This window comes from Triturus cristatus, chromosome 11 (assembly GCF_964204655.1).
Source record: "Triturus cristatus chromosome 11, aTriCri1.1, whole genome shotgun sequence".
Taxonomy (NCBI): Eukaryota; Metazoa; Chordata; class Amphibia; order Caudata; family Salamandridae; genus Triturus; species Triturus cristatus.
In genome coordinates, this window is record NC_140594.1 from 931,962,014 (window position 1) to 931,976,386 (window position 14,373).

The window sequence follows — 14,373 nt, forward strand, 5'->3', positions numbered from 1 at the left end:
TGCTCAAGTACATTGCAATGAGTAAGTGAAACTGAGAATAGCCAGAGCTTCAAATGAAAATAAAAAAGTTCTGGCACTCACTATCCCATTGAACTTGTTTGTCACTGAGAAGCGCCGGATCTCTTCCACCAGAAGTATTGGAGTACCTGCCCATTTAAAGCACCAAGAACAGCTCATTTGGAGCATTTACACAAAGTAATCAAAGTACTTTGAAACAGACGTTTTGCAAATATTGGCATAACAAAAATGCTTATTACTAAAATGCAAAAATAAAAACGTGGGTGCATAAAAACGGGAATGCATGCAGTTTGTCTAGTATCGAGGCTTTTTCTTCAGGCCTTCTTCCCGGTCTCTAGCACTGCTACACCCAGCAATCACGGTTCCTGCACTTGGCGTCCCAGTCCCCATTCGGATGGGAGTCAAGGTACTAAAAACCTGCCCCTACCTGTAAACAGCTATCATTACGCTACTAGAGTAAATTCCGAGCATTGTCGGAATCTGACTCCGTAGGTGCATTGGTTACATTTTTCAAAAGATTCCCAGTCAACGCTCGTCGGTAAACTCATCACGGAGGGGATCCACGAAGAACAAAGACATTATATCACATGTCAATTTCAGTCTTCGGGCTCGTACTGATCTTACCTGAACACCGACTGCTCCGGTCTTCCTTCTACCTAGCCGCTGTCCCGCTGGCAGGCAGGACACCGATTCATACTAGCCCCGCCCATCGGTTGCCATAGCTCTACGTTCGCGTGTGCGTGCTCTTTCTTTCCAGCTTCTACGTCCTGAGGGGCGGAGCATTCACCATAAAGAAGTGCTGGAGCCTTGCACATGCTATGAAATGATATTTATTTATTTAATTCGATTTTATATAGCGCGAACGTTAGCCGAAGGTGTCAGAGCGCTTTACAAAAGAACCAGTTGCGTTACATAAGGACTATATATATATATATATACCTTCACGTATTTATACCAGTCCCGCATGTTGTAAGAAAGTGCAAAAGATTCTCACGGCGTTCACTGAGGATTTAACATGTCAGAGGTTGTACAACAAGTTTTAAATTACGCTGCTTTGACTATATTGTGTATATGTACATGCAGCCCAAAAGTTCGCAGGGACGCACGTTATACACCCCCAAGCACCAGTATGTCTTTGCTGTTTCTCCACTTATGCTCGATTATGTTTTTTACGAACCTGCCCTTATGCTCGATTATGTTTTTTACGAACCTGCCTGGTGCAAAGCAAGTGACAGACTAGGAGAGATCTGCCGGACTGCCGGGCGGGAATAACCCGATGATTGGATCAGTGGGCGGAGTCAGAGGTGTGGCCAGAATGCCCAAAACATCCCAATTGTATTAGCATTTGGCATTTCACTGACCAGTTACAGCTTATTATGTTATTTATTTCAACCATTTGATACACATGAATATTTAAGGTTTAATATGAGTTATTGACATCAAAATAAATTCACAAAGTGGGATGTTTCCAATCACATAATGTCCCTAATACACTTAAAAGTGGAAGCACAAGCCATTTGTTTCCGAGCCATGGAGTTTACGTCATCAGCAATTCTGCCTTTTTCCACATGAGCAATTCAAACATGAATGGCAAAATATCCTTCTTGGCAAATGTTTTCTATTAATTATGCCTCTGCCATATTTGCCACTATATACATTATCTGCTGCATAATGTGACATTTTTAACTACTAAATAGATTGTAGCACAAACTGATCAAAAGTTACTAAAACACGTGACTTGTGTTGCTTCAAAGTAGACAGCCCTTTGCAAAGGTGAACTGATCACCTTTCTTACTGCTGCATTTGTATGTTACACTGGTACTAATAAGGCAAAATATTTGCAGAGACTTTTAGCATGTGTAAAAAAAAGTCAGAAAATATACTGCCTTACGCTGCAGCCTTTTTTGCTACATAATTTAGTCAACGCCGCAGCATCATTTTGCCCTCCATCACTGCATAATTCCAGAGCCCCCAAAGCAGGCAGCACATGTTGCTTGTGCATGAAGCAGAGAGACTGTAAATTTTGCAAACTTAGTTTGGTGTGTGTGCGAATCCTGCATTGCCAATCCCTGGTGAGTTGCAGCTACTGCTGATGAAACAAGGCCAATGGACGTATGTAGAAATTAGAATAATCCAAGTAGCCGATGAAAAGTGAAGAAAGGTTTATTCCATGAATGAATTCACCCACGACCACGACGTCCTGCTGCCGCAGATCCCAGCACAAACTGACAGTTGCTAGGAAAACCAGTGGCAGTGGACGTCGCAGAGCGCGGACATGCATTTAATGATAAACATGTTGACACACGAGATGGTCGCACGCAAGAGCCTCGTTGAAGACTGCATGTGCTGCGATCATCTCGTGCATGCAACAATGACGTGCAAGTAATAATGAAATCACTACAACATCTTTCCCCTTAGCAATTGAAATCATGAATTACATATCAATCACGGTAACAATCCATATATATATATATATTTTTTTTTTCAAAACGGAATCCCACTCGCGCTCTCAGATGGCAGTTGGCAAATAGACAACGAACTTCAATCCAAACAAAAGGGAGTTTATTCACTTCATAAACTCGCCGTGACGCGTTTCGCCACTGTCGTGGCTTGTTCACACAGCGATACACCGTAAAAAACACCATTACATAGTTTCGCTTTTCATAAACAAAGAAAGAGGACTGTATCCTCCCAACATCGCTGGGAAACTTATGAACAAAACGGTCGCCATATTGGCAAGTGCAAAATGCAATGTTACGTACAAAATAAACATGTTAAATGGCAACATTGTTTACGTAGCAAGGGGCATTATGACATAGAAACAATTTGTCAAAAATTCTATAATTATTCCAAAATAATTGGTACATAGGCAATTTTGTTTATGTCACAAAGTTTGGTAGTAGTTCGTTCATTATTATGAACAAGCTTCACTTAATAAAGATTACCAGAATTCTGATCTACATAGGAACGTTCCTGTCTCATTATTATATGTATTTACATTTCGACCTTAATGACAGACAGCCCCTCGTTCTACAAGATATTGCAAAGTTCTTGCTCACATGGTTTCTCAGTCACATTGTAAATCAACCCTTGTTAGTGGGTGTTTTAATGTATGTAAGGCTATCTAAGTATGGTGTGTTCACCCCTTATATCACCCGTATATTAAAATCATGAACCAATTGGTCTTATCTCACACAGAGGGAACCGTCGGATGATCTGAGGAGAATGAGCAGAGATCTCAATCTGGGTCAGCCATATCACCCTTTCTTCCTTCCTGTTAAGAAGATAATGCATACAGATGTGATTAAGTCATAGGGAGAATTGTGATGTCAAATTAAAACAATATATACAATCATTCATTTTGAAGATGTATTGCCATTTCTTCATCAAGATTGTGGCCATTCGGAAAAAGGGTACACATCCCTATTATGTGTTTCGACTCCCGCTGTCTCAGTCTTAGAACCCTGTTACCCCCTCTGACTTTGGGTGCAATCTGTTCAATAGCATAGTATGTTAGTTTAGTGGGATCAGAGAAATGATGACTTGCAAAATGTCGGGCGATTGGATATTGTCTATCCTGGTTGGTAATCGCACGCATATGTTCAAGCACTCGTTTTTTTGCCATATGCGTGGTACTACCCACATATCGTAGCTTACAGGGGCACTCCAACACATAGATGACAAAAGTGCTGGTGCATGTCAGGAATTGTGAGATGTTCATCATTTTTCCCGTGCTGGTGTGAAAATATGTTTTAACCATTTTACTATTACCACAGGCCTTACAATGGCCACACGGGTAGAAACCTGGTAAATCAATGCCTCTATTCTCAAGATTGGATTTGAGATCACTGTGGACTAGAGCGTCCCTGAGGCTACGTCCTCTCCTGTACGTGATCATGGGATATGTTGGTAAAGTTTTGCCTATGACAGAATCACTTTTTAAGATTTCCCAATGTCGTTGTACAATCTTGCGGACTTGGGTAGATTGTCCATTAAATGTCATGATCAGCCTAGCTGTTCCCTCCTCTTCCTTTTGTGTTATGGTCATTTCTGGAGGTGCTAAAGTGCTGGATCTTTCTACTGATTTGACTCTTTCTGTTGCTTTTTTAAGAACCCATGATGGATACCCTCTTGCTCTGAATCTTTCAATCATTATTTTTTCTTCCTTTTGGTAATCTGATGTTAGGCTGCAGTTCCTTTTGGCTCTGAGTAATTCCCCATAAGGGATGCTCCACTTTAAACTGTCAGGATGACTACTCAAAGCATGGAGCAGGGTATTACCAGCTGTACATTTACGATATAAAACCGTATGTACAATATTGTTCTTCACTTGGACACATGTGTCAAGATATTCCACTTTTTCTCTGCTAATCGTGCTGGTAAGGACAATGTTCTTATTATTGTGGTTTAGTTTCTCGACGAAAAGTACAGCTTCTTTCTCCTCTCCTTGCCATACAAAAAATATATCGTCGATATATCTAAGCCACAATATGACCCTGGTAAACTCATGTTGTAGATCTACCCTGGCCTTGGTCTCTTTCTCCCATGCCCCCATGAAAAGATTTGCGTAACTAGGCGCGAAACACGTACCCATCGCGGTACCGTGTTCTTGTTTGTAGATCCTGTCATTGAACATAAAAAAATTGTTCATAAGACAGAATCTAATCATGTCTAGGATCATGCCTGTGTGTTCCAATAAATCCAGACTCCTACGTTTCAGGAATTCTGCACATGAATGAATCCCTTGTTCGTGGTCAATTATCGTGTATAGTGAGTTTACATCCAAAGTTATAAGGATGTAATCTTCCTGCCATACAAGATTTGAGATTCTGTTAAGAAAATCTTTTGTGTCTTTGACGTAGGAGGGGAGGGTGAAAACAAATTCTCGCAAAAGTTGATTGGGGTTTGAAGTTACTACATGCTAATTTATCATGTTGTACTTCCAATTCATTTAGGATAGTTAGAGAGTCAGAGCTCATACCTGTCCCATCTGGATTATTCTGGAGCTCATGTAAAATTATCATGGTATCTATATCACCAATGGTTAATACCTCTTCCTGTGTATTACACGATGTTTGAACTGTCTCTTTACTTTTGGAGGGTTTCAGTTTGTGCCACTTTTTTAATTTCATTTTCCTACAGAATTTAAACACATCAATTTTACTTTCAGTGTAGTTCATAGGAACTGAAGGACAAAAGGATAGTCCTAAACAAAGAGTTCGTTTAAACACATATACACACAAGTGGTTCAGCACTAAACACTATACACTTCTCATATAATCAGAGCATGTGACACCAATTGTAGAGTTTTCTTCTTTATTTATCCTGATCGAAGATATCTTGTCATTCGTGTATTCACATAACCGTAGCCAACGCGTTTCGTCTCACACGAGACTTCTTCAGGGCTACCAAAAAAACATATATAAAAATATATATATAAAAACAATCTCCGACGTATAATAATCTTTCCAAGCATATTATAAAAATATATAGACTATTTCATTAAAAATGCCAAAGGCAAAACATCACTAAAGATCCAATTCATTCACTGACAAAACGACAAGAAGGCCTGAATATAATACAATAGAAACATTTTTCTCAATGCATCGTATATATCCTGCATCATATATTCGTCATGCTATTCACTCCACAATTGTATGTATGGCTTTCCACGTATGTCTGCACATTGCATCATTCCATTAAAGTTCAGCACAAGCGTTTTATTAGCCTCAATGAACCATCTTATAAACATATGAGGCATACATTTGGTTTCATTTATCACAGGACTGTTCCAATTTATCTCATGATATCACAATAGCTTATAGAGAGAAACCCATTGTATAGCCGTTCTTATTGTTGCACTTTACAAACCACACGAGTCATCATTATATTTTAGTTCATGTGAAAAACATATATGTGACTTGCATACCTTATGTATATGCTGAGTAATCTCCTTATGTGATGGCGAATTCCTATGATAAGGAGTTCTGCAATAAACACTTCTCAAGGTCACATGATATTCTAGAAAAGGAAAGTTTTTTACATGTATGGGCATCCAGACATGATATGTGCCATAATATTTTCACTAACTAAACACCATAACTGAACTAAAGTATAAACGAGCAATTACTGCTGTTCATTCAGTTATTCGAAATTATGTTGTCATTTTCACTTTATATTTCATATATTTTATTGCGCATTATTATTTACGTTATTACCGCTCTATACATCTCTTGTGAATTCTAACATCCTGACATAAACGGATGCGTTAAGAGTTGTAGTCTGAATCAGTTGCTTAATGCAAATTCATTGTGTTTGTCTTTACGAAAATTATTTAATACTAACTAAGTCCATAAGTATTAAAAGTGCATGGATCTAACTATGATGATTAAAAATGGTGACATATTAAGCTCATGAACCCGCCCTCTATCCATTTACGCACCGTTAATGTATATCCATGGGTTGCCGTTCGCAATTTGGTTATGTTACAAGCCCATGAAGTGTTGTAAGGGTTTAAATTGCTGGACTTGACATAAACATTAGTTTCCTACTCTATAACCGTCCCAAGCCCATCTAGAGCATGGTTCTGCGTGTCAGCGTATTCCGAACGCTCGGACTGTGAGACATTCGTGATAGATAAATTCCTACAGCTAGTCTTTTGAATCACTTACTTGTAGTACTCTTAGCCAGCGTGATCACTTCATGGTAACGGCGAAACCGTAAGAACGTATTTCGCGGTTTCTTATAGTGCCGCCCCCGGAAGTGTCAAGACCAAGTGTCCAATGAGCTATGCTGGTATAGTTAGTAGGCGGCATGGCGGGATAACGTGGCGGCCATCTTAAAGTGGCCAAGTATTCTTACATTTCACTATCTATCCATGTTAAATTTTAGGCTCAACGAAATACGATGACATAGTATCAGATGTTTATCACAATATTTGGCCAAGAGTTATTGTGTACAGATATATGTCTGTACCATATTTTAAAAAATAATAATAATGAAGTGATAACATAATGATGTCATAATGATGCCAAATACATAACAAGTTCATTCGTAATCGGGTTGTTGACAAACAAGGTTATTCATGTATTATCCCATGATTTGTTATTTACGTGCCCTATAAGTGTGTAATACAAAGGCTCGTCATGTTTTACAATTCGAGGTAGCTACACACCTCGAAAAAGCAAATATATTGTTCGCTATTTAGTTTCATCAATATAGTACAGAGTTGTGTCCATCAATTAAGACACATTGAATATTATCACACCATTATATCAGTTATACGGCCATCTTAGAGTGGCCAAAAAAAGAAGAAGAAGAGAAAAATAAGTATGTAATTCGCGAATATCTATTGGTAGTGATTCACGGTGTGGAAATGACAACAGTACAATATTTATCCAAAATTACCTTCTACAATTCATAATGTATTTCACATGATGACATCCATAAAGTGCACTCGTGTATTTATCAAGCATTGTGCATGTGCCAAACCAAAAATGAAACAAATATGTCGACCACAATTGAGTGGCCCATCAACTTTTTATACCATCGTCAATACTGTAATGATTGAACAAGAGTTACAATTATGCAGCAACTGACCTAACCAATGAGATGGTTAAAGGAAATAATGCATTTCATCATTGGCATTGAGACCAAACTGTACGGTCCTGAGACGGCATATCCATGATGCCTCTCGCTGTCTCAATATCAGCTCTCTATTGCCACCCCGTTCTGGCATTCTAACATGATCAATGCCATAAAATTTGAAATTCTTTTCATCTGGATGTTCACTTTGTATGTGCATAGAAACCGGGTATTTATCGTTCCCATTTTTTATGGCTCTGGCATGTTCTTGTATGCGCAGTTTTAAACTGCGTATGCTGCTACCAATGTATTTCTTTTGACATGCACACACAATCATGTATATCGTGAATTCCGTATTACAATTAATAAAACAATTTGTGGTATATTCCCTCGGACCATTGCTGAATATTTTGTTCTTATTGATACCGAATTGGCATATACAGCAGTTACCACAGGTATAAAATCCTGGTGGTTTGTCAGGTAGCCATGTAGGCCTCAAAACAGGAGAGTCCCTGATGTAGCTCGGGCTAAGTACCTCCTTAAAAGTCTTGCTTCTACGGTATATTACTTTGGGTTTATTTGATGTTAACATACTTATTGAACCATCCTTTGAGAGATGATGCCAATTCTTCTTTAAGATGTTATATACATGATTATTTAGGGCATTGTATTCTGTGATGAAGTGCAACCCAAAATCCCCGCTTTCTTTGTCTGGTTTTTTCTTTCTTTTGGTAGTTAGTAGCTCCTTCCTCTTGAGGGACATTGCTCTTTTCTCGGCCTTATTCAGACATGCTTGATTGTAGCCTCTCTGTGTGAATCTACTTTTGATTTTCTTGATGTTAGTTTTGAAGTCGGATTCTAGACTACAGTTTCGTCTGGCGCGAACCATTTCTCCAAATGGAATCGCTTCTATGGTGGAACGTGGGTGTGCACTCGTGGCATGCAAATAACTGTTGCAGGCAGTTTTTTTCCTAAACATATCACTGTGTATGTTACCATTCAGGGCAAACAATCTCAAGTCTAGGAACTCTATGGTGGTTTCAGAGTGCTGTATAGTGAGCTTTACATTGAAATTGTTGGCATTCAAATAGTTATGGTACTCATTAAGTTGTTCAGTTGTGCCATGCCATATCATGATGATATCATCTATGTATCTTGCATAGAAGATCACGTTGTTAACCCAGGCTTGTGCTCCTGGACCCAAATGTATGCCTCATATGTTTATAAGATGGTTCATTGAGGCTAATAAAACGCTTGTGCTGAACTTTAATGGAATGATGCAATGTGCAGACATACGTGGAAAGCCATACATACAATTGTGGAGTGAATAGCATGACGAATATATGATGCAGGATATATACGATGCATTGAGAAAAATGTTTCTATTGTATTATATTCAGGCCTTCTTGTCGTTTTGTCAGTGAATGAATTGGATCTTTAGTGATGTTTTGCCTTTGGCATTTTTAATGAAATAGTCTATATATTTTTATAATATGCTTGGAAAGATTATTATACGTCGGAGATTGTTTTTATATATATATTTTTATATATGTTTTTTTGGTAGCCCTGAAGAAGTCTCGTGTGAGACGAAACGCGTTGGCTACGGTTATGTGAATACACGAATGACAAGATATCTTCGATCAGGATAAATAAAGAAGAAAACTCTACAATTGGTGTCACATGCTCTGATTATATGAGAAGTGTATAGTGTTTAGTGCTGAACCACTTGTGTGTATATATGTTTATGTAGGATTTCATCCTATATTTTTGGGAGTAAAGAGGGGAGTACTCTCTGGTTTCGTGCACCACTACTCACTTGATTACAAGAACCACTGTTGTTTGCTGGGTGCGGATTCAATTAGCCTCTACCCTCATCTTTGTGCTTATAAAGAGTTCGTTTAACATGACGTGACATCCTCTGGCAGTGTGTATTACCACTTTGAAGACACACATATTCCCTTAGACCTGGGGAACTTTGTATTACAAAGGGAACGGCGTTGGCATAGGCAGCGAATGTTTCTTTCCGAAACTACGAATTTTTGAACACAACATTTTTTCTCACCTTGGGAAAGTCGGATGGATGAGGAGAGAGAACGCAGAGATGCAGCCCAAGCACTCTTCGCAAGGGCACCTGGTGTTGCTAGACCTGTTCGGACAAGGGCAACAAGTGATGACACAATCAGCGGCATACTGAAAAGATTTAAAAAACTTAGCAAACAAGAAATCTCCAAGTGGTGGGAGGCGACATCACTTCAGGATTACATTGACAAATCCATGATACCCAGAGGTTTAAGAATATATATAACCCCCTCGTATGATTCTCCTGACTCTAAAATGCTGGAAGAGTGGTCAGCAAACTCAGCCTGCAGCTCGAGGAATATGCTAATAATATTGGTCAAGTATGCCTGGTCAGAGAGGGATAAGATCAAACAAGAAATGGAAGAAATCAAGAAAAAGTTAGATAGCTATGATGACCAAGAAACAATCAGCAAATTCCTGGAAGAAATGAAGAAACGCCTAAAAATAATGGAGGAAGATATTAAGATGAGGAAACAACGAAAATTGCACAGAGACTGTGGGGACTATGAGTCTGGTAGACTTCTTACATACAGTCGCAAGTATGACTACTTGTATGAGAAGAGGAATACAGTTGAAACCAACGTCAACATGAATCAACAACAGAGCTTACAAGTAGAAGACATCGCTGAAGCCAGCGATACCAATACAGAAGAATCGCTTGTAAGAACCTCAGAAAGCTCGACCTCGGACACAGAAAGAACAACCTACCCAAAACCCACTTTTTTAGACGAGTACCGGTTGATGAAGGAGAACCGGCATACAACAAGATCAGCAACGAACCAAATGGAGAACTCACCGAAACCGAGAGGAAGGGGCAGAGGAAGAGGAAGGGGTACCAGAGGAAGAGGAGGAAGAGGACAAGGCAAAGAAGGAAGAGAGGAGAGAACTTCGGAGTACATGGGAAAAAGACAAACTCGCTCCAAGAAGAACTAATGATGGATGATCTAACGGTAAATCAGACTATAGTCAACCTTAGTGCTAGAACCATCAGTGACAAAGTTAAACGAACTCTTTGTTTAGGACTATCCTTTTGTCCTTCAGTTCCTATGAACTACACTGAAAGTAAAATTGATGTGTTTAAATTCTGTAGGAAAATGAAATTAAAAAAGTGGCACAAACTGAAACCCTCCAAAAGTAAAGAGACAGTTCAAACATCGTGTAATACACAGGAAGAGGTATTAACCATTGGTGATATAGATACCATGATAATTTTACATGAGCTCCAGAATAATCCAGATGGGACAGGTATGAGCTCTGACTCTCTAACTATCCTAAATGAATTGGAAGTACAACATGATAAATTAGCATGTAGTAACTTCAAACCCCAATCCACTTTTGTCCCGAGAATGGGCCATGACAACATCGACACTTTTCAGGAGCTAGTTAGAGCAGACATGCTGAAATTCAGAATGAATAATTGGACGAAAAAAATGAAAAAATTTAAATACAACCTCACGGCAACCCAGAAAAAAGCAATTGAAGATCTAGCCTCGGATGACAGTATTATTATCAGACCTGCCGATAAAGGCGGGAACATCGTGATTTTACCTAAAGACAAGTATATCAATGAGGCCTTAAGACAATTGAATGATGGTAAAACATATACCAATGTAACACGGGCTGAATACAATGAGAGTGTTAACAAAGGGTGGGAACTGTTGAATGATTGGAAAGACAAAGGCCTGATAGAGTGGGAGGAATTTTGTTTCTTGAAAAAAGATTGTCCGATTTTACCGGTTATGTACTTACTCCCGAAGGTTCACAAGAATAGGAACAATCCCCCAGGCAGGCCGATCATCTCATCAAGAGGGAGTGCCCTTGAGAATATCTCACGATATGCAGACCATTTTTTGCGAGAATTTGTTTTCACCCTCCCCTCCTACGTCAAAGACACAAAAGATTTTCTTAACAGAATCTCAAATCTTGTATGGCAGGAAGATTACATCCTTATAACTTTGGATGTAAACTCACTATACACGATAATTGACCACGAACAAGGTATTCATTCATGTGCAGAATTCCTGAAACGTAGGAGTCTGGATTTATTGGAACACACAGGCATGATCCTAGACATGATTAGATTCTGTCTTATGAACAATTTTTTTATGTTCAATGACAGGATCTACAAACAAGAACACGGGACCGCGATGGGTACGTGTTTCGCGCCTAGTTACGCGAATCTTTTCATGGGGGCATGGGAGAAAGAGACCAAGGCCAGGGTAGATCTACAACATGAGTTTACCAGGGTCATATTGTGGCTTAGATATATCGACGATATATTTTTTGTATGGCAAGGAGAGGAGAAAGAAGCTGTACTTTTCGTCGAGAAACTAAACCACAATAATAAGAACATTGTCCTTACCAGCACGATTAGCAGAGAAAAAGTGGAATATCTTGACACATGTGTCCAAGTGAAGAACAATATTGTACATACGGTTTTATATCGTAAATGTACAGCTGGTAATACCCTGCTCCATGCTTTGAGTAGTCATCCTGACAGTTTAAAGTGGAGCATCCCTTATGGGGAATTACTCAGAGCCAAAAGGAACTGCAGCCTAACATCAGATTACCAAAAGGAAGAAAAAATAATGATTGAAAGATTCAGAGCAAGAGGGTATCCATCATGGGTTCTTAAAAAAGCAACAGAAAGAGTCAAATCAGTAGAAAGATCCAGCACTTTAGCACCTCCAGAAATGACCATAACACAAAAGGAAGAGGAGGGAACAGCTAGGCTGATCATGACATTTAATGGACACTCTACCCAAGTCCGCAAGATTGTACAACGACATTGGGAAATCTTAAAAAGTGATTCTGTCATAGGCAAAACTTTACCAACATATCCCATGATCACGTACAGGAGAGGACGTAGCCTCAGGGACGCTCTAGTCCACAGTGATCTCAAATCCAATCTTGAGAATAGAGGCATTGATTTACCAGGTTTCTACCCGTGTGGCCATTGTAAGGCCTGTGGTAATAGTAAAATGGTTAAAACATATTTTCACACCAGCACGGGAAAAATGATGAACATCTCACAATTCCTGACATGCACCAGCACTTTTGTCATCTATGTGTTGGAGTGCCCCTGTAAGCTACGATATGTGGGTAGTACCACGCATATGGCAAAAAAACGAGTGCTTGAACATATGCGTGCGATTACCAACCAGGATAGACAATATCCAATCGCCCGACATTTTGCAAGTCATCATTTCTCTGATCCCACTAAACTAACATACTATGCTATTGAACAGATTGCACCCAAAGTCAGAGGGGGTAACAGGGTTCTAAGACTGAGACAGCGGGAGTCGAAACACATAATAGGGATGTGTACCCTTTTTCCGAATGGCCACAATCTTGATGAAGAAATGGCAATACATCTTCAAAATGAATGATTGTATATATTGTTTTAATTTGACATCACAATTCTCCCTATGACTTAATCACATCTGTATGCATTATCTTCTTAACAGGAAGGAAGAAAGGGTGATATGGCTGACCCAGATTGAGATCTCTGCTCATTCTCCTCAGATCATCCGACGGTTCCCTCTGTGTGAGATAAGACCAATTGGTTCATGATTTTAATATACGGGTGATATAAGGGGTGAACACACCATACTTAGATAGCCTTACATACATTAAAACACCCACTAACAAGGGTTGATTTACAATGTGACTGAGAAACCATGTGAGCAAGAACTTTGCAATATCTTGTAGAACGAGGGGCTGTCTGTCATTAAGGTCGAAATGTAAATACATATAATAATGAGACAGGAACGTTCCTATGTAGATCAGAATTCTGGTAATCTTTATTAAGTGAAGCTTGTTCATAATAATGAACGAACTACTACCAAACTTTGTGACATAAACAAAATTGCCTATGTACCAATTATTTTGGAATAATTATAGAATTTTTGACAAATTGTTTCTATGTCATAATGCCCCATGCTACGTAAACAATGTTGCCATTTAACATGTTTATTTTGTACGTAACAGTGCATTTTGCACTTGCCAATATGGCGACCGTTTTGTTCATAAGTTTCCCAGCGATGTTGGGAGGATACAGTCCTCTTTCTTTGTTTATGAAAAGCGAAACTATGTAATGGTGTTTTTTACGGTGTATCGCTGTGTGAACAAGCCACGACAGTGGCGAAACGCGTCACGGCGAGTTTATGAAGTGAATAAACTCCTTTTTGTTTGGATTGAAGTTCGTTGTCTATTTGCCAACTGCTATCTGAGAGCGCGAGTGGGATTCCGTTTTGAAAAAATATTGAAGTGCCGGTTTTGCTCCGCCGGTCTCGCGCCACCCTGCAATAGATTGAGGATAGGAAAGGAGGATCTCGTTTCATATATATATATATATATATATATATATATAATATATATATATATATATATATAGTGACAGTGAAGTCACAATAAGCAAAGTATTTTTTTTTGCATTAATGGGTAAGTATTTCTAGCCTAAACATTTAATTATTCCAAAATATAATCTTTGTATTTGCTCAGTAACCTCCTAGTGCGAGTAATGTTCTTCCCACACCTTGCTGTCCCTTCGTCACTCAAATGTGCAGATGTAGAGACCACTTCAGACTGTGATTGACGAGCAAGAGAAGTAGGTGTAACCAAAGTTGCCATATTTTGAGATTTCGCTGGAACCACGTCTTGTACCCAATTGTAGGATTCAGAATGACGTGC

The 14,373-nt window shown here is 39.1% G+C and overlaps 1 protein-coding gene across 1 annotated transcript in view; it reads right to left on the reverse strand.

Annotated features, from left to right (window-relative positions):
- Positions 1 to 834, reverse strand: part of PXYLP1 (2-phosphoxylose phosphatase 1) — a 509,674-nt gene extending 508,840 nt beyond the window's left edge. The window contains exon 1 of the mRNA XM_085634923.1: positions 643 to 834. The gene's annotated coding sequence lies outside the window, so the exon portion shown is untranslated. The remainder of the gene's footprint in view (positions 1 to 642) is intronic.
- Between the last annotated feature and the right edge of the window lie 13,539 nt (positions 835 to 14,373).